We start from the raw sequence: 24,819 nt of genomic DNA on the forward strand, positions 1-24,819 counted from the left end.
AAGAAGTTTCCAGAATCTTCTTTCTGACATATTTGTTGTAGATACACAATGTGCTGTCAATAACAACTGGAGATCACACTGAAAGAAGTTACACTATAAAAAATTAAAGTGGGGGCGCCTGGGTGGCGCAGTCGGTTAAGCGTCCGACTTCAGCCAGGTCACGATCTCGCGGTCCGTGAGTTCGAGCCCCGCGTCGGGCTCTGGGCTGATGGCTCAGAGCCTGGAGCCTGTTTCCAATTCTGTGTCTCCCTCTCTCTCTGCCCCTCCCCCGTTCATGCTCTGTCTCTCTCTGTCCCAAAAATAAAAAAAAAAAAGAAAATTAAAGTGTATTCCTGGTTGTACTTTTAATATAAATTTCAAAATGTCCTCTTATCTTTTATAGTAGATAGATGGTTGACTGTCACTTTCCATAGACACTGGTCACTATTTTGATTCATAGTTATACTAGAAATGACAAACTGGGTTCCAGGTAAAAAAAAAAAGAAGTAGCCTCTAGTATTTAGTAAAATATTATTCCAAGCATGATGCCAGCCTTTGAAAGAATTAATGTAACCTTGTATCAAAAACTGTTGTTGTAAGTAATAGATTTGATTCCCTGCTTGGTAACTTTTGATAGATACCTATGTGGAAATTTAGCTTGGATTACTCCAGTTGGCACTTCAGTCAGCAACATGGCCAGGACCCAATTTCTGCTATCTACTACATTCCCAAACATATTCTCTAAACAGCTACTTGTGGTTCTCTGACTATATTCTAGTTAGATTTGCTTCTCTTTGCTCAGACTGTTCCCTCTGAACATCTCCTTTGTCCTTTCTTCCCTTTTTGTACCCCTAATCTCCATCTCTCAGAACCTACTCATCTTTCTAAGCCCTGTTCAAATATCATCTGTTTTTGAAGACTTCTCACCACTGACATAATATCTCACCTCACAGATCCTTCGGGGCTTTTTATAATGTAATAATTCTTTAACCCCCTCTACTAATTAGTAAGTCCCTTGACTATAGAGATAATACTGCAACCATTAAAATGTTCTATAGTTCCCAGCACAGCATCTAACACATACAAGGTGCTAGAGAAATCTTTACTAAACAAACTGAACTCCTTGAAGGGGAAAATCACATATTGGAGGTCCTTCGCAGCCAGCCTCAGCATCTAGCATAGTGGTGAGCTGGTGCTTAGGAAACATTGGTTGAATTAATTGAATCATAACAAACAAACAAACAAACAAACAAACAAACAAAAAACCACTGATGTAGACATTCTACTTGCCCTTTTCACAAACACCAGAAGAAAAGATCCGATGATCTATTTTTAAAAATTGTGTGGTCCCTTTAAGAAGAATCCTCACCATCTCAGAAGGTTAGCAGTGTCACTCAGCACAGAATACAGAGTGATCATATCAATATTAATAAGCTCAGTGAAGTGCCACTGGCTTCAGTGCAATTTTGACACTCTGCAACCTGACTAATAAAATAAAAACTAATTCTAAAAATAATTTACCTCCTGGAGACCTTAAAATGGATTTTACTAATGAAGGGGAAAAAAACCTAACATGGATCTTTTACTTTTTGATAGGTAAATCAAATGTTATAACAGACTATAAGTCTAAAATGACATATTCTAAACTGCTAACATCTTTTTTTAGAGGACATTTTGCACACTTTTTATTCAATGTTTATAAGTTAAGCCATTTTAGCAGCCATTTAAGGGATAGAAGGGTGACATGGGAAAAATGAGGAAAGCCAAGAAATTAGGTTTGGTTTTGATTTAGTCCATTTTAACTTCATTTGGTAGAAGTTATCTTCCAAAAAAACAGATTTACAGAACGGCATGTGTATAAAAAAATATGGGTCTTTTAACTTATAAAGACAGAATTTTGAAAAAATTAAAAATCTCTTTGCCATTAGGAGTAAAATCTGAATAACCTGCTACTGAATGAGTAGGCAGTGAGAAAAACGAAATTCCTCAAATTAGGTTGGCTAGCACACAGGCCATAAAGCATCAGAGAGGCTATGTGTTGCCTTTACTTCCTAGATTGTTTGAGGACTGACCACAGAGGTTTTTCTGGCCTGGCGTGGTGTGTGTGTGTGTGTGTGTGTGTGTGTGTGTGTGTGTGTGTAAGAAACACAGAAAGATTGGCAGACAAGCAGAGACATAGAAAGATAGAGACAGAGAAGAGACAGGGACAGAGATAGACAGCGAATGCCATTGGAGCTTTCAAATTCACATCAATCAGTTAAGTAATCCCAGATCAGCTTCTAGATAAATTAATAGGTATGACAAGACATTTAAGAATGATGGGACCACCATTAATCCCGCATATCGTAACCATTTATCTTCCTGCAGTTATGGTATTAAACCAGATTCTTCAAAACAATTTCTTCCTGTTCTATTTTCTCAATTGAAATTATTCCTTAGCTTTCACACATTATGATTCTTTTTCTCATCTCATGAAGTTACAAAAAGTCCCATGTCATGCTCTAAAAATACACCTTCTTTATGGAATCATAAAATGTTGTCTCTGAAAAGCACTTTGAACCTTAGAGCACTTCTCCCACTGCCCTTCCTACCTTTTATGCCAAGGAGGCTAAAATCCAGAGGCAGTGAAATTCTCAAGTCCCCAAGTTAGTGAAACTCCAAAAACAAGAATCTAAGTCCCTGTCTAGCTCACTGTTTTTTGTTTTGCTTTGCTGCATTTTTTAAAAAAAATTTGTAGCATTTTGGCTCTAAATCAATTCATATACAAAGTTGTATTGGTTGTATATAAGAATGTATTCGCTAGTGTAATCAAGGAAGGAAACCTAAATGTTTAAGTAAAAATATGAATGCGCCTTATATTGTGGAAGACTTCTAAGAACTTCATTCATTCATTTCATTCATTCTGTCCTTTCATTCATGTAGTAAAAAGTTACTGAGTATTTACTTGCTAGATACCAGGAATAGAAAAAAGGATAAAACAGACTTAATTTCCCCCCTATTTGCATATACATATTTATAATATGTATAATCTGACTCATAGTAAGTGAGGAAAAGACTAAAGACCATTTTTGCATGCTAAAACATTTTTAAAATGTTTCTGTTAATCTATATAGGACTCTTGAATGTGCATAATATGTTCTGGGGTCAGTCTCTTAGGTAAGGAAAATCACCAGTTCTCCTTGCCAACAAAGAACAGCCAATTAGAATCAAGGAGTCTCGTGCACACCATACATACACTTCCCCCCTGCTGACACACCTTGTCATGATGTCTTCTGTCTCTTCTACCATAATTAAATATACCAAAAGCAAACAGACTTCTTTCAGCACCAGGTTGAAGAGCTCACAAACACCTGTACTGTTTTTTGGAGCCATGAAAAGACTGCCTTCAAATCCAAGGTGAGTTTCCTTTGCAAGGAAACATGTTAGTCTCAGCAAGTGCTTCTGCTGCTAAATTAACTTCTGACAATTTCTATATCCTTCTCAATGACTCTTGGAAATTTTTGGGTTTCTTCAACGAAATCAATACTTCTTTAGAATGAAATCACATCACCATGGGCCACCTTTGAAAACTATTGAGGGCATTGCACAGCTTGGGCCATCCTGCTCCTCACACTTTTGCCATTTGAAACCTTGTTGCAGAACTGCCCTTGGCCACTATCCACCTGAGCTTTTTATCAAATATACTTCTCTTTTGTTATGCTTGTAATTTACCTTGTTCTTTGTGCTGCCTCCCACTCTACTGGGAATTCATGGGTGTTTATTGTGCCACTGGTTGAATCACTAATTTCTTGACTATGGGCCTCTTGAATGTGGTCAGTTTATTTCTTCTCCATAAAATGTCTTTTGGTTTTTCTATTTTGTATATTAATGTTTCCACGGCTCTCAGAATGGGTGGAAGAACTTAAAAACAGTTGGATACTTGGGGAAATTGAGCAACAGTCAAGACAAATATAGTTGACTAGGTTCTCCACTGAAATGGCTTCTGAGAGAGTCATCTGATCCAGTCCTAGGAAAAAGGAGGGTTTGGCTCAATTCTCCAGCAGACTGTATGATTTGACTCACTCTGATGTCCCTCTGCAAGGCATGCAGAAAATCTTGTCCTCTCCTTGTTCTTCTCTCCTCACCATTGGCTTTTAATTACCTTTGACCCAGACTATTTTCAAAATTCCCAGAAGCCTCCTGAGACTAGTGTTTGTTTTGTAACTCTCATCCTGTTCCTATGTACTCAGTGATCATCTCCATTAATAATGGGTGTCAGCCTATTCACGAATTAATCACATCAGATTGAGGAATATACTCAGATAAAATTTGAGGGCTTCCACATTTCCCTGATGAAATATTCATGACATAAAGGTTTCACCTTTATAAATCATGGTTACTCTATTGATTTTTTTTTTCTTTCACATTTTCCAAACAAGCTCATAAATTTTTTTTTAAATGTAGATCAGAGAAAACAACATGAATGAATAGATGGGTGTACTTTTCAATTACATGCATTTCTGGTTTTACTACTGCCTTCAGCTTATATTAGCAGAATGAGATACCACATTGAAAGTGGATCTTCCAAACCTAATGGATATGGAGGCTGATTTCTTAAAAAAGCGATCTGTCACAGTGACGTAATTTAAATTGAAAGATTAATTTAAGATGAAAAATTTGCTTGCTTGGCATCTTGACAATAAAATATTACTTATGAATGTGTATGTATTCTTTTTTTAAAAGTTTATTTATTTATTTTGCAGGGGTGGGGGGAGAGCAGAAAGAGAGAGGGAGGGACAGAATCCCAAGCAGGCTCCGTGCTGTCAGCATAGAGACTGATGCAGGGCTTGATTCCATGAAATTTGAGACTATGACCTGAGCCAAAATCAAGAGTCAAATACTTGACCACCTGAGCCACCCGAGCCACCCAGGCACCCCATGAATGTGTATGCATTCTTAATTGTTCAACATGCATATTTCTTTGATTTTATTATTTTTAATCCTTGTTGGAGGTGACACATGTGAAATGAATGGGGAAGGAAAATGTTTCTGTATGTAGTGCTGTACAATGAACCACTCTAAAACTTAGTGACTTAAAAAACACAATTTATTGTTGATTCTGTGAGACAATAGTTTCAGCTGATGTTTGCTTGATGTGGAATCAACTATGGTCACTCACTAGCATTAATTTACATATATGGTCCATGTGGCCTTTCCCTGTGACCAGGTATTTACAGCATAGTAGTCTCATACATGTTGATCTGGATCTTTTACATGACAGCTGGTTTCTAAGAGGAGAAAGCAGGAATTGTCAGTCTATTTAAGTAAGGTCTGACCTCAGAAGTTCCAAATATCACTATCACCACACTCTTTTGGTCACAATAATTCAGAGTTCCCATCTAGACTCAAGAGGAAAGAAAATATACTTCTTGATAGGTAGGATGCAATGCATGTATGGGAAGGAAAATTTACCATTGGCCATCTTTGGAGACTACCACAGAAAGTATACTATACTGGTCACACAGATAGATGTCCCACAATTTATTTGCATTTCCTCAGAAAACCATAAAAGTATTTTTGTCAGGAAACTATATTTTCCCAAGAATAAAGGACCTCTTGGCACATGATTGAAATAAAAGTGTATGCAGTGACCAAGGCATATTATTAGCATGTGTATTCCTCTTTTACTATCTACTAATAATCAACTCAAATGACAGGCCATGCTCAGGGTACAGGTAGAGTGGAATTAACCTTTTCTCTATTTATAGAAGAGGCAAAAGTGTCTGTGAGGCTGTGTGTGTGTGTGTGTGTGTGTACTCTCCAGAAAGTCTCAAGTAAGGCTCTATTGCATCAAATGTGATTATGTGACTAGTTGGACAACAGCATTTTGCTTTTGCAGTCAGGACCAGAAGGAATACTATGTAGGTATGCAGAAAAAGAAAATTCAATAACATTTCAATATACAACTAGCTTCCCAAATACATTAAAAAAACAAGCCATTGTATGGTCCGAGGGTTAAAAGGGTTGATAACTGTAAGAAAAGTTGAGTTTTAGTAACCCCAGTGTCTTCTTTCTACATCATTAAAACACTTAGGGTGTTGGTATTTCCCCCACTCTCAACATTTGCCCAAAGCTCTCATTCCTCCTCTTTCTCATTCTGACCCTCATCAACAATTCATCTTAGAAACCTGTTCTTACTAACATGTAAATGACTAATAAGATTGAATATGTTATCTCTCAAGAATAATTTGCATTTAACGCAAGACCAAGGTTTATAAGATGAATGCATTTATTTTGTCTTTGGGCATCAACCTGCAGAAGTAAAACTGTACATTGGGGTTCCTGACTTCCAAAAGTTGAATCTAGTATATCTTTAGGTCATTTTGTTTCCTCTCACCCTCTGCCACCTGTCCTTGTTGAGTTCTCTGAAAATGCAAAGTAAGGGCAATGACATAAGCAAAATATAATTAGAAAAGCAATCTGTTGGAAAAAGAAATGAAATCTTTCCAAAATGAAGCACTGTACCATGTAGAGAATTTGGGCACTATCCATTGTTTTAGAGGATCCATGCCATGGTTCCTCACCATTAGCCTTGATATTGGATGAAAGTAATTTCCATTTTTTTTTGACCTTCAAACTAACTAAACTCTTTGCTGTACCAAATAATAATGCTTAAAGGAGTTTTTAGGTCCTAATAATATAATGCTTTGAAATAAGGAGTTGCATATATTATTGTAACAATTCCTTATTTTTGTTTGTAAATGACATTTTTTGATATTTTGGATAAGGAAAAAGATAGAAAAAAGTCAATCATGATGAATAAATCAGCAGTGGGAAATGATTGAATTGTGTGCTGTCTTCTCTTTCTTTCCATCCTTGACAAGCACAGTGTGTGGCTGCCATTAAGAGAAAACATGTCATGGAACCAGCTATTCTAAGCCCCAGTAAAGGGGATGGTGGTGTGCTCATGGTAGGTATCCTGGTGCTTGAGGGCAAATGGGGAAGCTCAGGACATGAACTGTTGTCCTGGGAGAACATGTATGAATGTGAGGAAATAATGGAGGGCCCACTTGTCTAACAAAAGAAGCAGCAGTGGTAAGTGTGTTATTTGCATAAACTTGTGACTTCTCTTTGCTGAAAGTAAATCCATACCACGTACTATGCTAGGCAATTCACATAGATTACTTCATTTAATCCTTAAGACAACTGTAAATATTATTTTGATACTTATAAATGAGGATTATTAAATAAGCAAAGTAATTTGGCCAAGGTTATACAAATAACAAATAGCAGAGGTGGGATTTGATTGAAACCTAATAAATCAAACTCTAGAATCCAGTGTCATTTTTTAGGTATAATTTATATATAGTAGAAGTCATCCTTTTTGGTATGCAGATCAATGAGTTTTGGCACATGTACACATGCATGTAATCACCCACTCAAGATATACAACAGTCTCATCACCTCCCCAAATTCCCTCATGTCCTTTGTAGTCAACACTGCCCCAAACTTGCCCAGCCCCTGCTTGTTATCTGTCTCCTTTCTCTGTAGTTTTCACTTTTCAAGAATCTCATAAATGGAATTATAAAGCATCTAGCCTTTTGAGTCTGGCTAGTTTTATTTAGCATAATGCACTCAGAGCTAGCCATGTTATTGCAGAAATCAGCAGTTTATCTCTTTTTATTGCCCAGTATCTTTATTCCATGAGATACCCAAGTATGTTTATCTATTCATCCACTGAATAACTTGGGGTTATCTCCAGTTTTTCAGATCATATATCTAAACTATGATGAAATCCCACCTCCTCACAACCAGAAATATTTCTTAATTATTGTAGCCAATGTCACCATTGATACCGTTTTTTTTAAGTATTCTCTCTCTGGTTCCCTGAGAACTTTTGCCTAGAGCTAGAAAGAAAGACCAAGTGTGCTGTGATTCAAGTGCAATTCCACAGTGTGAGGTTCTCTCTCATGCATAAATACCATTAAATTTTCTTTATAAAAATCATGTTGTACCTGTCACCCAACAAGTGCTTAAAACTGGACAGAATGAATAAAGAAGCAAATGAATACCAAATAAATTATCCAAATTAATTCTCTAGCACAAGAAATAGAGGAGATATGTAAAATTCAGATCAGTAATCCAGCCTTGGTGTAAAAATATGTAGAGCAATAAATGATTCATAATGTACCAAGAAATATTAATATGGGATTCTATAAGTCTGTGGTTTGTTTCCCTACACTGTGCCAACACCATTATTTGAAAAATGAGAAAAAAACCACAATGATTGTTGATTTGACTTCACAACATCAAATAACTACTTTGATTGCATTTTTTCCCTAATTTTAAAGATATTTAATGTAATTAACTGGTGATTCAATTTGATTGACCAAATCAGCCATTGCTTTGATGTTGATGCTTTTCTAAAAATTTATTTTTCTTATAATAACACGGCTTCAGGATATTCCTGCCCAAACATGTTGAATTAAAGTTTCAAATATCCTATCCCTTTAAGTAAGGCTATTTACTTACTATATTAAATCTATCGCAGTAAGAAATAACATTTTTTGACTAAATTCAACCTTATGATATGGTTTTCTTTGCTATCTCCCTGGCAGTGTGACCCTCGGCTAGTTTTATAACCTCTTTGAGCTTTATTGTTTTTATCAATTAGATGAAGGTAATAACTTCTCTGCCATCTACTTTGGAATATTGTGAAGCTCAAAGGAGATTATGTAGATGAACACCTAATATATTTGGTGTAATGAGTGAGTATGTCACCAATATTTGGTGCCACTTAGCTTCTAGTACCAAGATTTTCCCTTGCATTCAACCTCATCCCTGACTACCAAGTCTGCTTACACTCTATTATTCAGGACTTATGAGTGTTCTGGGTTCTTTAAAACAGACAAATCTTTCTCAACAGGCAGTAGACATGGAGCTTAGTAAAGCCTTGTGGTATTGATGAGCTTCTTTCCCAGGACCTGAGGAAGGCCCTCACATCAATGACCATCCATACTGCTGTCCAGGTAATGAGGGGGGCTCCTGGGAAATACGCTTTGCAGACTTTATTAGAGTTTGTTGTTTTGGCTCATTTCCCTATAAGGTTTATGCACAGCCCACACGCAGGGCTAGACAAAGCTGATCTTACTCCTCTCCAAATGCCCACCCCAACTCCTGTCAGGCCAGATCCCCTCTGAGGTCACACCTCACCCTCCTCCCTCTGCAGCCCAGGTCACCCTGCTTTAGTCTGTAAAGCCATGGATAAATGACCTGTCTGTCATTTTGTCAGTAGTTCTTCACTTTTCATTTTCAAAAATATGTTTCGAAACAATCTGGATATCTCTAACTGATTAAGAGAAAAGTCCCTGTACAATGTAACAGGAAAAAAGAAAATACAAAAATAAAGATTTCAAGACAATTTCTGAATAGAAGTGTAAAGCTCTATACTAATAAAAATGATTCTTACTGAATATGTCCACTCTAACTCTGGCAGTTAGGTTTCTGACAACTCTGATGATGGAATTACAGACAAAATTACAGATGAGAACTTATGACAAAAATAAAGTAAAGGGGACTGAGGTTGTGAGTGAACTATGGAAGTCTTTGAAAATATATTTATCTCAGGACACCAAGGTGACTTAGTGGGTTAAGCATCTGACTCTTGATTTTGGCTCAGGATGTGATCTCATGGTTCATGAAATCTAGTCCCGAGTCTCCGTGGGTTTTGTGCTGACAGTGTGGAGCCTGCTTGGAATTCTCTCTCTCTCTGCCCCTCTCCTGCTCACACCCCCTCTGTCTGTCTGTCTCTCTCTCTTTCTCAAAATAAATAAACTTAAATAAAAAGAAAATATATGTATTTTTTTTAATGTTTATTTTTGACAGAGAGAGAGAGACAAAGCATGAGCCAGAGAGGGGCAGAGAGAGGGAGACACAGAATCCAAAGCAAGCTCCAGGGTCTGAGCTGTCCTCACAGAGCTGGATGCGTGGCTTGAATTCACAGGCTGCGAAATCATGACCTGAACTGAAAACGGTCGCTCAACAAACTGAGCCACCCAGGCGCCCCAAAAAGAAAATATTTTTACCTCAGTTAAGATATTATTTACTAAATAAGGACTAGTTCAGTAATATTTTACATATCTAAAATTAATACAAATTGGGGCTACATCTAAGTTCCAACTGACATTTTTGCCCACTGGTAACTTTACATCTTCATGCCATAATAGCTTTTATGAAATGTTTATAAAATTGTTTACCTTGGTTGTAGATAATATGCAGAATGCAGCATATGGTAGATATTGACTCATTCAAATCTTTTCTAATCCCCTTGTGTTTTACCTTATTGCAGAAATGCTTTATAGCTTAGATTCTGCGAATACTTGGTGGATGTGCCCCTGAAAGAACTGGCAGGAAAAAGTGAGATGGGAGACTTTTGCTAGTGGGCAAAACATGTGAGCATTTGTCTTCTCAGCAACAGCAGAAACACGGATTTAAGTATGCAGTGCATAATTTTGTGGGTGTTGAGAATTTGGTAGGATATCCCTTTTATTGGCAAGGTCTGTGGCTGTGATGGTATGGTTCTAGAGCCAGTTGTTTTGTCAGCAGCTTCCTGGTCCTCAAATGGAAGCAGAAGGAGTGTGGGCTAGAGTCCATTGTTGAAGTAATGGCTTCCTCGACTTACTAGTCATCCCTTGTCTTCCTTATTGCAGGGACAGCAGCTTTTTTTGTGTTGGTCAGTTCTGCAGAGATGTTTTCAAATTTAATCTTGGAACCCCTGCCTAGAGCCTATTCCTCTGGCTCTTCCACATTTTTTAAAGCAACCTATTTTGTAGACTAAATCATTTTGTATTTGAACCCTGATCTATGCATAAACTAAAATGTATTGGTATAATTATTCTCCAATTTTGATACCCTTCTTATTTATAATTTGAAATTATTGACTTTCTTCTCAGGAGTTCTATTGCCCATTACAAAGGCACAGAATAACTTGTTTACCTAAGATGGAAAGAGGCTAATGCAATATTTCGTTAGTAAATTCACTTTTATTTCTCAAATACTGTCCTCATTGATAAGGTTAGTTATAATATTAGCTCTGTTTATAATAACTTCAAGCCAGAGCACATGAAGCTTTGCAGAATTTAGGATAATTGCCCATCTACCCCTTTTTCATAAGGTACAACCCCCACTGTATATGCAGGCAACTGAAATCACTTCTAAAAGGAAAATGATTCTCCATATTTTCATATATTCCAAATATGCACTGCAGACACCTCCCGTACTTTTTCATCCCTTTTCCCTTATAATCACCCCAAATTAAATAGTTTGAGATTAGAGAGTATACAAAACTAAATTGTTCTAAATCTGGAATAGCTACTCAGAGATACGTATATACTAGAATGTGTTATGAGTAGCAATCTGTATGGGGAAGAATTGTCATTAACTTTATAGTTGTATTTTTTGTCAAAGTGACCAAAATATATTTGTTTTCTTCTTTCAGAGAAAATATCACAGAAGCACTCATGAGAGTATTTTTTAAATTTAAATGTATCCCAAGTCTCTGTCTTGATTTAAATCCTAAATAATTAAAACTAATATATTCTGTTTTATATTTTCTTTTAATTTATTTCCAATTTTACTTGGACAACACTTAAATATAAATTTCCCTCTCATTTTTTCTATCAATGCCCTTGGATGTTATTGATAAAATGGTCATAATATTTGTTTATATTTTTACCACATTCTTTTGCCTGTTTTCCCTCATTTCAAAAAGATCTTTTGTGAACAAAGGGTTGGAGGGAGAGAAAAGAAGGAAGAGGTAAAGGAGATGGAGGAGGAGAAGGAGAAAACCTTTTATTTTTTCCAAGATAATGAAATAATACAGGCACAGAACTCACAAAATGTTGGCTAAAAGCTACTAAAAACATTCCACCTCTGGCCATTGCCCTTGAGAATGCACTCTATGTCTGGTGTTTAACAGTCTGGCATTTTAAGTGGTACATTGAAGCTTAAAAAATATATTTGGCAGTTTACTTTGGATTAGCTTTGACTACTTTTTTTCTATATCTGGATTTGGGAAAAACAAAAAAAAAGGGGGGGGGGAAGGGGTTGGCTGGGGGAAGGGTTTGTCTTCAGCCACTAGTTCCTATACATTGAGTCCATCTCAAAGCATGTGCATAAGTTGTATGTGTGGGAGCTGTTTTCACTGCTGAAGGGTTCATCTGTGATTCCCACTGAATGGTACATAAAATGAGGCCAGGATTTGGCCTTGCATGACTGAGGTAAGACAGTATCTTACCCTTGCCACCTACATTCTTATCCTTAGAAATGCTGTGGGAATTTAAGGAGGTGCTGTTTGCAAAGCATTTAAAACCCTCAAAATAAAGTTCAGATCTCTCTAGTAATAAAAATGTTGTTGTTATAAATCCCAAACTAGACACAGGTATGAAAGTTTCAACCTTAGCCAGATTTGGGATTTCAGTGTATTTTAGATCCACCAGATAAAGAAAATACTAGGTATTCTACAGAAGGAGAATGATAATGTGTGATTTTTTTTTCCAGATAGACCTGAACCCAGAGGAAAGAAGGGCATGGGCAAACTAAATCAAGATAAATAGAAAATATACCCCAAAATACAATACCTTTCAAAATAAAAAGAAAACCCTTAAAGGTTTTAGGAATTAACAAAGAATACACAAGATGTCTGTAGGCAAAAAGAAAATGAAAGTCTATTAAACAACATAGAAGTACTGATTAAAAGGAGACATTGCATATTCTTGAGTCGGACAACATGATATATAGTAGATATTCTAATGAATCTTTCAGTTGCATGCAATTCTAAAGAAATTCCGACTTGATTTTTTTTTGAACAATCTAAGAGTTTTTGTTTTTGTTTTTGTTTTTTTTAATGTGAAAGGGAATCAAAGGGGAAAAAGTCACCTTTGAAAATGTAAAACAAAGGGGCCACTTGTTCTATCAATTACTAAAACATATCATAAAACCTTTGTAATAAAAGTCATCCATGCCCTGATGTAAGGACAGGCAAACTGATTTCTGGAACAAAATAGGGAGCTCAGTGATGGAATCACATATAGAGAGAAATATAATACGTGAGTGAATCACACTACAAACACATGGGAAAAGAGGGAATGTTCAGCTGGTCAGCTTTCTCTATAGTGGATACATAATAAGTAGATAGATCGATGATAAATAAATGATAGATAAATGATGATAGATAGGTAGATAGATAGATAGATAGATAGATAGATAGATAGATAATTTGCAGACTAACACAGGAATCCAAGACTCCAGGATTAGGATTTAGAATTAGGACCTAATGTGAAAGATAATATTATAAAAATCCTAGAAGATAATGGAGGATGATTTTAAAAGCAAAATAAATGATTAATTTTATCACACTAAAATTAAAGATTTCAGGGATCAAATATGTAAGGTACAGATTTGAAGTTATTTGTAATGTCAAAGTTTATAAGGAATTTACATATATCATTTTTTAAAAATCTCATGAAAATCAACAAGAAAAAGGTGAGAATCAGATAGAAAATGTGCAGAAGACATAAACACTCATTCACAAAAGAGAAAACCCAAAAGCCTAGCAAGCATATGAATTCATTAGTAACTAGATTTACTAAATTTACCATTCTGGACATTATCAAACATTGGTGGAACTGTAAGAGTATGGAAGCCATCAGGTCCTGCTGGTGAGATGCAGCCTGTGAAATCCTGTAAACCGTTCTAGCCAAAAAGAATTGAATGTCAGGTACTATGCCTTATGAACTGGCAACATGCCTCCTGGTATATGTATATCAGAGGAAAGTCAGATAATGTGTGTAAAGACAATTAAGAGTGACCTTTTTTTAGATAGTAGGGAGTTGGAAGCAATCAAGTTGTCTACAGTTGGGGGACTGGATAAGTAAAATATGATGGATTCACCCAATGGAATACTTTGAGGTATTAGAAGCAACCAACTAGATGCATACATAGCAACATACACAGATATTCAGAATCAATGCTGAGTGAATCTAGAAAATAAAAATAAGAATTAGCACATAATTTCATTTGTATCCATTAAAAATATATCTTATATATTTTTAAAGAATATATATAACAAAAAGAATACATATTAAACATGCTTGAATAGTATTGCTACTTATTAGTGATGTGGGAGATAGGAATAAGAGTTAGGGGCAGCAGGGAAGAGAGGAAGGAAGGAAGGAAGGAAGGAAAGAAAGGAAGAAGGAGGGAAGAAGGGAGAAAGAGAAAGAAGGACTGATGGAGAGAGGGAAGGAAAACAAGCCAGGCCTTGCATGGACCCATCATGACAGTATGCCATGATTTCCTCAAATTTCTGTAGAAAAGGATTGAGGTAGCAACCCTCAAAAATGCTAAGATCCTGGATATTAGTCATTGCTCCTTCCCCCAGGCAGCACCACTTAGTTATTTTCCCCTGAGTTTCTCCCGTGCTTCAGAAGTTCAAGTGGCTCAAATAGCCTCCAGAGGTGTTGACAGGGAGGGAGGGAGGGAAGTTACAGATGCTTTGCCTTAGCTAACACCATTCCCCCCTGGCCACTTTGTATACACCCATTTCCTTCAGATTCAGGGAAGGATGAATCATATGGAGCAGGAGGGTACAACAAACTCATTTTAATTTACTTAACTATGTGTGTTTTCTCCTGGCAAAGTGGTTATAGAGCCAGTACTGGATGATCCCAATGGGAGCACGGTTCTAAGGGAGGAAAGCACTTTGATGCCTCATATTCTTCCATAGTAAACACTTCACATCACCCTCTTATTTTGCTTATGATAAAAAACTAGTATACCCTAGTAGAAACAAAGGGAAATTTTACCACTTTGAGGGTCATCCAAAATGCTGTTTGGAAAGTAAACCTTACACGCACATTCTCAGACTAAGATTATTTACTGCTTTGAAGCTATCAATAACAGAGACAATTAAATTAGTTAGGTCAAAAGCCCATTTGAGCTGAAGAACTCTATTATAAAATTAAAGTTTGTGGAAAGCGGCACTCACCAGCCCTTCTCACATGAAATTGATGGAGAGGCTCTTTGGGTTTGTTAAAATTCAGAGAGGATTAATAGCTTTTACATTGGAAAATATTACTCTGAAAGAGTTCACAGGCTTTAAAATACTTTACCCATGTAAATGAGGATTGGTTTCATTGTTTTATTTTAGATCTTATTATTTTTTTTTTTTTAAAAAGAATCAATAGAGAGGAATGTGGGGGGGGGGGTTGGTTAGGTAACTTCTTTGAGAAGTGTATTCTGACTGCTCCCAGAAGGTATGTAATTTGCTTTGTCAAAGCCAAAACAGTCAATAAGTCAAGTAAATCAAAGTGGCTTTAGTTCCGTCTTAGAATAAACACTGAATTTCTTTATTAACTGATCAAATACAAAGTTCAAATGGAACTGCAATGTTCTTTTGTGTGGGGAAAATAATGGATTATAACAAATATCTCAGTTTGGGAGGTATAGCAAGCACAGTTTAGTAAGACATTTTCTTTTTTCTTTTTTTTTTCTGTTTATTCATTTTTGAGAGACAGAGCATGAGTGGGGAGGGGCAGAGAGAGGGGGAGATGCAGGATCTGAAACAGGCTTCAGGCTCTGAGCTGTCAGCACAGAGCCCAACTCGGGGCTTGAACCCATGAACCGCAAAACCATGACCTGACCCAAAGTCAGCCATTCAACCAACTGAGCCACCCCGGCGCCCCACAAGACATTTTCTGTGTCAACCTCCAATCACCCTGGCATATTGACAATGGTGACTGAAATTTTTTTAAGCCTCTTTCCCGAGTCAGGAAAAGAAAATGTGTCCTGGCATCTGGTAGCCCTCAATGTAGGTTGACAAGTGCATTCCAGGCTAGGGTTCTTTCTCTCTGATGTTGGTGGTCTGACACCCTTACAAATTCCTACCTTCCTTCTTTCCTTCCTTCCTTCCTTCATCCATTCCTCTGTCATATTTCCCCTCTCCCTTTCTTTCTCTTCCTTCCTGTCTTTTTTTTTTTCCCTTTCTCTCAGTTAATGGCCATTTTCTTTTAGTAACAGCCTAACTTCCCAAAGAATTAATTAAATATTTATATCCAACCCAGATATTAAACCAGTTCTTCTTCATTCCCCTTAATGCTAAACCAGCATTTCCAGTTTCTTCTTGGAGTCTCTACTCAGCCATCTCATATTCAACAATTCCAATACTTAGCATAACATTTTCCAGTTCCATCTACGTTGCTACAAAAGGCCATATTTAATTCTTTCTCATTGCCATGTAGTATTCCATTGTGTATATAAACCACAGTTTCTTTATCCAGTCATCAGTTGATGGACATTTAGGCTCTTTACATAATTTGGCTATTGTTGAAATAAGTCATACAGAGAAAGACAGATACCATATGTTTTCACTCTTATGTGGATCCTGAGAAATTTAACAGAAGTCCATGGGGGAGAGGAAGAAAAAAAAAAAGAGGTTAGAGACGGAGAGAGCCAAAGCATAAGAGACTCTTAAAAACTGAGAACAAACTGAGGGTTGATGGGGGGTGGGAGGGAGGGGAGGGTGAGTGATGGGTATTGAGAAGGGCACCTTTTGGGATGAGCACTGGGTGTTGTAAGGAAACCAATTTGACAATAAATTTCATATTTAAAAAAAACAATTCCAATACTGGTTGTATTATCAGTCTCCTCAAATATGACTCTCTATCAAATTCTCTGTCATTCATTTCATATCCACACCTTGTCCCAATCTGGAACCATGGGAAACCACTTCTATTTTCTCACAACCAACATTTTCTCAGCCACCTCCATGCCAAACACTTAAAATTAGGCATCCTGGATTCATTCCCTATCTCCAGAACTCTGTTTTCTGACAAGTTACATAAAATCCCTAGCTTCATTTGCCTCATCTCCATCATATGACACCACCTTCCTAGTACGTTAGGGCTAAAATGAGATACCCCATGTAAAACATCACACAGTGCCTTACATGTAGTAATATCTATAAATGTGAGCTAGTTCTATTTTCCTCCAATTGTCTTTTAAGTCTGTTTCATCCACTGTGCTATAGCCTTCAGCCTTTTATCATCATTATCCCTTACCAAAAATCAGCTTCTTTCTGGTCTTTGCCCACCTGAAAAATCCCCATCTTATCTGGGCACTGCTCTACTGCTTCAAAAACCTAATATTACCATGTAATTCTAATGTTCTAATCCATTAATTGTTTTACCATTGTCTTTAGATTGAAGTAGAAACCTTTCAGGAAGGTATATAAGGCACTTCACACTGGCCCCATCTATTATCTGGCCTTGTCTCCCACTTTTTTTCCCAATTAGCTCTAAACACAGAACCTCCATAGTCCCAACAACAGGCCATGCTCTTTTGCATTTCCCTGTCATTATGCTTCCTCCTCCCTCTTCCTGCAATGTTTTTCCCACCTGTCCCCATATAACATTCTGCATAATCCAGCTGCATTCATGATCACCTACTTTATGAAGTCTTCTTTAACTTCTGTAGGTAAGGTAAGCCCCATCCTTCTCCATGACACTAAAACTCTTTGCACCTACCACTGTAGCACTAAGCATGTTGCATTGTGATGATATGTTTTCAAAGTAGTTGGGTTTTTTTTGTTTGTGTGTTTTGTTTTGTTTTCAAAGTAGTTGTAAAGGCAAGTTTGTGCAGAGCACCTGGGTGACTCAGTTGGTTAAGCATTCCACTATTGATTTAGACTCAGGTCATGATCTCATGGTTCATGAGATTGAACCCTGCATCAGGCTTTGCTCTAACAGTGTGGAGTCTACTTGGGATTTTTCTCTCCCTCTCTCTGCCCTCCCACCCCCACCCCATTTGTGCTCTCTCTCAAAAATAAATAAATAAACATTTTTTAAAGGCAGTTTTGTGCAAGAGAGGAAAGAGGGCATTTGTTCAATAATTTAATGATCCTGTCTCATCTAGGCACACTCTACCTCTGAAGATCTTCTATGTCTGTTTTTCTCAATACAGTTCCCTCCATGATTCTACCAAGAATTCCAATGGGGATGATGAGTTCAGTGATGCTCCTTCAATCATTTGTCACATGTAGTCCTTTCCCCGATTTATCACCACTCATATTAGAACCTGGTAATTCTGGCCTTCATTTATTTTAGTCAAAGATAAAACTACCCACTAATGGACAAGAGAATTTGGAAAAGCAAATAATCAGAGTTAAGAAACATATAAATATAAATTTATTTATTATTCATAAAGATTGAAATAACGATTGCCTTTTACTAAGAATAAGGTCTACCATATGATACTTTAAATTTTCAAAAACAATTCTGTACATATTCAGTCTTTTCAACAACTGTCTGTTGTAGACAGGGAAAACATTATTATCTCTACTTTACTAAAGAAGAAATTGAGGCTCAGAGAGGATAAATGTTTTTTCAAGGTTACAGGGCTAGTGAATAGCAAATCCAAGAAACCATATCATCTGTTAGTAGTATACTGTTCTTTCATATTTTTTATATTTTTATTTATATATTTCTTCAGCTGGATGCCATCCCATCATTCAGAGAGTTCACTAGAATTACATGTGTTAGTAAACATTTTGTTAAAAATTTCAGAGAGCCTTTAAAAAACTATTGACATATTTTTAAATTGGGTTTTTATTTCATGATAATAAAAACACATGATCATGGTAAGAAATTTGAAAAAAGTCTTTGAAAGAAAGAAAAAATAAAGTATAATTTTCCCACATAGAAGCAAACATTATTAATATTTTTTGCTAATTTACTTTCAGTCTTCTTTCTGTGCTTGATTTATTTGTTTGCTTTACATTGTTATGGTAGTATTTTTGTTCAGTATTTTATTCTGCTTCTTTCATGTATTTTACCATGAATATTCTCTCATATTTTGAGAAACATGGGATTACAAACATTATTAATGTGTAAGAATATTCTGTCTTATGTCTTTGTCAGAATTTAAACAGTTTCTTATTTTTGGTCATTTTCCATAACTTTTTGTTATCCTTTGATTGCTATACTTTATTCCTCATTTACCCTGGATCCCACATTTCCAGATGAAAATCAAATATTAAATATACTTTTATTTATTTATAACCTATGTGCCAGGGTAACAAAATTTTAACTTGAAGTTACTGGAAATATTTGGTACTCTATAGAGATCAGAGCATTTGAGTATAGAGATATCACACCATTCTAGATAAGGTAAGTGAAACCAGTGTTAAACCTTCACTTTGTACTTCTTTCAGAACCAGTAGGTCACATCAATAAGCCATGTTCTTACTCTTGCAAAGACCTGGAAGGTGTAGCTCAGATTCAGCTTAGATTTTCTAGACCCATCTTCCAAAATGGCAATGTGTCCCATGAATCCATAGAACCTTTTTAGCTTTCTGAATATTACCTAAAAGTGAACTTTATTTAAGTGTCTTGCCTCCCTCTCTTAGTCCTCCACAGGTGGAGATATAGCTTCAATGTTTCCAACAGCACCATGAAAGAGAGTAGATAGTCAAAGAATATCACACTGCAAGGGACTTTAAAGTATATCTAGTTCAGGAATTAAAAGTATGTGATAGATAGCCTAGGTTTGAATCCTAGGCTTTTCTTTTTTTCTTTTTTTTTTTTTTTAATTTTTTTTCAACGTTTATTTATTTTTGGGACAGAGAGAGACAGAGCATGAGCGGGGGAGGGACAGAGAGAGAGGGAGACACAGAATCGGAAACAGGTTCCAGGCTCTGAGCCATCAGCCCAGAGCCCGACGAGGGGCTCGAACTCACGGACCGCGAGATCGTGACCTGGCTGAAGTCGGACGCTTAACCGACTGCGCCACCCAGGCGCCCCTAGGCTTTTCAATTATTAGTTGTTTGAACTGAGACACATTCTTTAACCTCCCTATGCTTCAGCAGTTTAATCTCCAAAATGGTTATAATAACGTGCTTGCTTTATAGGACTATCATGAGAATTAAATGTGGTAACCCATGTAAAGTACCTAGAACAGTGCCTGACCAATACTAAAATCCTCAATAAACATTAGCTATCATTTGAATCACATAATTTCATGGGATCAGTGATGGGCACCTAGGATCAATAACCTAGGTCCAATTATTTTTACACTAAACCAAACTTAAAAGAAATGTATTGGACATTTATTTTATAGACATCTCGGCTTGGATTGGGAGAAAAATTATTGTACTATGGTTTGGCAAAGTTTTGCTATTTTTTAAACTTGATCTCTTCAAATTGAGCTCTTCCCAGAATTTGTAAACCCTTGTGTATTACAGAGGAAATTGAATCAATAAATTTCTGATTCACTTACCCTTAACTCATCAAACTATCATTAGAGTTATTTGATGTCTGGGGAAGCCTTATGTGCCTCTATGTGCAGAGGTGTGCATATCTTCCCTTTTAAACCAATAAATCTTTTTTAGCCAGCCATAAATAGCAATGAAATGTCAAAAGATAGAAGCAGCTCTAAGCTCAAAATGGTTGAAACCCAAGTGAGCTTGTTCTAGGCAATTCACATTCTTCAGTCTGACTTAACAACCCTTGATTTTAATCGATAATTATTTCCATTCCAGAATGTGTGCACTTTCTTCCAACTAATATTTATTGTTTGCTATGTGTCAGGTACTACTCTGTCAAAAAGGGAGACAGGAAGAAATTTTTCAAGTTGTCTGTGGACATACTCTGAGTTCACACAAGGAATATTCTGTCTGGGAAAACAAGTTCAAAGGGCATTTGAAATAGAGGGGTTCTTAAGTGACTCAGTTTTGACTTCATGGTCTTTGGCCCTGGCTGTTTCAACTAATTTCTCTATGGCTTTGGACTTGCCAGTTACAAATAAATTTGAATTCCATCTTTCAGTCTTCTGCTAGGCTCTCCATTCATTTTGACCTCCTTTACACCACTGGTTCTGATATCTGTTCAAAATTGGGACTGCTCAGGGCACTGACATCTCAGTTCTTCAGTTTTAACATGAACTACTGCTAGCAGAATGGATACTTATAGATTGAGTACCCATGCATCTGGAATAGAGACTAGAAAGAAATAGCAACAAGCATGGTAGGCAGACATGTACCAGAAATAACAAGTGAGGAAAGAATAGAAGAACCATCTGGTTCCTCAAAGGAGAATGAGCAGAGGAGACCCTCAGAATATTCCTAGAACTGGTTTTTATTCTTCGCTCAAGTCTGAAGTGGCCACAAGTCTAAGGATACAGTCAAAATGAAAGGTTTATGATTTTTCTAAGGTGTGAGCAGACTGGCTTATCCTCAGAGTTTTGTGTCCTGCGAAATACTAGTATTGTTCATAGATGTGATCTTGGAATCATTAATATTTGTTTGAAGTCTTATTTAGCTTTTCTAAGCCTCACTTTCAACTGTGGAATTAGGATCTAACTCATAGAAATTTTGTAAGAATTAAATGTGGGTTTTTTGGTTTGCATGTGACTCATTTAAAGCAATATTCAATTAATGTCAGATACTAATACTATATTTTATTTTCCTTAGAGTAAGAACATACCTAAATAAATCCCAAACAACAAAGGATACTGTTAAGGAGGAAATATTATTTATTTTGAGGCGTCAGTTGCTTGAATTTTTACTTACTAAGCCATAGAGATAGGTACACAAATCCATAGTTAACTTCTAAACAGGGAGAAAACATAAACAAACAAACAAACAAACAAACAAACATAAATAAATAAATAAATAAATAAATAAATAAATAAATAAAATTAAAATGCTGGACCAAACCAGGGAGTCTGATTAGTAGCAGCATTTAGGCTGAGGTCAGCCTTTCAACCTGCTTGCTGCTAAGAAACGCATCTCTGCTAGCAGTGAATTAAAACATCAAGAAAGAGACAGAACTCAAACAGGCAGTGCCTGGTACAACGGTGCTGAAAACCTGACATAAATAAATAGCAACATTGCTTTTTAAAGACTTTGAAATAACCAATGCAATGTGCCAAGAAAGATAGAAATTTACTGTTTGCTCACTCTGGATATAAATATAACCTCATTGTGACAAGAAGGGCTCCTGCTTTGTTGGACAGGAGGTTTGGGAAGGGGACAGAGGATCTAATCTGGGGTTTTAGTTTCTTATATAAATTTTTTTTTTGAAATGGTAGGAGTTAATAATAAACACTTTGATAGTATGTTGTAAATAACAGGCCACCCACTGACTCAATGAATTTTGGATTTAAAATAACCTGAGCTATGGAATAAGATTGCAGCAGAGATCTCAAAACAAGTTGCAGTTTTGATGGAACACATATTAAGAAAAACATAAGCATTTGACACTTTTACTATGAGGATTTTTAGGTTCTTCTGTGGGCACATTTTTCCCCTAAATATGCCTATGGACATATATATACCCATATATTTATATTTACCCATGTATGTATATAAATATTTTCAAATAGTACATGAAAATAAAGTTCCTTATTTACCACAGTAACAAATATTACTTATGGAAAGTGCAGAAAAGTTGGATAAAATTCAAATTGTGGATAATGTTTGGAAACAGAACCTCTTTTAGCCAGCATTCAGTGTTAGATTACAGAAAACGGTCTAGCAAGTTTAAGTAGAAAGTTATTTAATATAAGAAAATGGGTGTTCACAGAAACCTTGCAGTACCTGGAGAATCAGGCTCGAGTCTGTTTCTAAGAACAACTTCTAAAGCAATACCGTGGAACTGGCCAACAGAAGAGCAAATACCTCTGTCACTATTAATAATCTAGAAAATGACTGAGAAAATAGTGCATTTTGAAATCCCCTACTACATCTCTGGTCTCTGGGAATAATCCACCTCTTCTATAATAAATCTGCCCCAAATTTTTGACTTCTACCCTCTATTTCAACCCCTTGCTAGACCATGGGCCACCTACTTCTTTAGAAAATCCAGCATGTCCATGACTGTGCGGCTACAGAAGGAGTGGAAGCAACAGAAGATCAGCCTCATAGGAGTCATTTTCTGACTTTGAAATCTCATGCATGTGATTCTGAATGGTGGCTCCTAACCCATATCCAGAATTCCAGCTGCAAGAGTCTGAGAAATTCTCTAGACTTAAACATAGGAGGCACCCTGGAGAGATGTGTTGGTGTACAACCTTGGGAACTTCTTGGGTAAAATCTGAAACAGTCCCATAAATGGAGAGGAAAGGGAGACCAAAGAAAGATGCAGAGCAGTTAGATTGGTAGGTGGCAATTTTAATAAGCAAAGCAACCAACAATCATGGCTTATAGTGGGTGGTCTTAAAACAAATCAATGGCCACTCCCACCCACCAGAATCTTAAAAGTTAGAGGCCTTTAAAAGGATTCAGTCACATACACTTTCCAGATGTTCTCAACAACACATTGCTCTATCAAGACTATGTCCTTGAAAATAGTTCCCATTTGGGAACAGTAGGCAGATCATACATCCAAGGACAGAGGAGGAGCCTCCGATTGCTTGGGCTGAGCTTACATGTCAATTGCAGTTACACTCTCTCAATTACCTCCTTCAACAAGATGTTGAAATAGATAAGGAGAGAAGCAATCCACTGGATCTTCCACAGCGCCAGTGCAGACAGAGGAAACAACAGTAACAAAGACAAGAAGGCATAAAACTATATACCACATTCAGTAAAAAAGAAATTCTTGTGTGGCTTGGATATAGAGTGGATATCAGGGAATTGGAGGGAGAATTCACAATAGGGAGGGTGAATCAGATTAGGAAAGCAACTTTGTGGCCTACTAAGCACTTTGGATTTTATCCAGTAGGTTCATAATTAACATTTTAGCTAGCAGGTTCATACTTCAGACATTTATATACCACCTATACAACTTTTGTCATCACTATGTACTATTATTTACTTTATTCTTTCCCTTAAAGTGATTTTAAATAGTCACCGTGTTTTTATTTAGCCTTATTCACATAATGTCCATTAAATCACCAATTTGATGTGCTAGCTATGATATGTGTCTTTTCCTAATACAAATCACAGTAAGTGCAAAACTTTTTAAAGAAAAAAAATACACATCACCTAAAACCACCTTCTTCTTTTTTTTTTATTCTAAGTTTTTATTTAAATTCAAGTTAGTTATATATATAGTGCAGTATTGGTTTATGGGGTAGAATTTAGTGATCCATCACTTACATACAACACCCAGTGCTCATCACAACACATGTCCTCCTTAATACTCATCTCTCATTTAGCCCATCCCCCCACCCCCCTCCCCTCCAGCAACCCTCAGTTTTTTCTCTATAGTTAAGAGTCTGTTCTATGGTTTGCTTCCCTCTCTACTAAAACCATTTTCTGTGTCGCCAAATGTTATGAGTACCACAGTTTGAAAAATACGGGTATAGATAGTGAGAAACACTGACAGCCTTATAAACATGGATGTGGCAAGATCAGATATGTATTTTAAAGACACTGACAATGAATATGATGAATTAGAGGTAAGTTTAAAGGCATGAGTCCAGGTAAAATGTAATATTATTTGAATTGGGATAATGTTTATAGGAATGAAAGGAGAAAAGTGAGTAAAGAAAAGTAAAATTCAGAACTGGAATGGATGGGATTCAGTGACTGACAGTTTTAAGAATTCAGAATGATGGAGGAGTTTATATTGACTGTAAAGTGCTAGCTTAGCTGACAACTAACTAGTGGATGGTGCTATATTAAACTGAGGTGGTAAACACCAAAAAAATCTGATTTTAGAATATGTACCCCAAGAAGTCCAGCTGGACATGTTTAATTTTTAAGTGCATTTGTGATATAACTGGAAATTAACACCTTGATAGCTATCAATTCGTGTTTAGAGTTCATAAAACAGTTCTGGGACACAGTTAAGTTTGTGGAGT

The sequence above is a fragment of the Puma concolor genome, chromosome D4 (genome assembly GCF_028749965.1).
Source record: "Puma concolor isolate L17-30 chromosome D4, mPumCon1.1.hap2, whole genome shotgun sequence".
Classification (NCBI taxonomy): domain Eukaryota; kingdom Metazoa; phylum Chordata; class Mammalia; order Carnivora; family Felidae; genus Puma; species Puma concolor.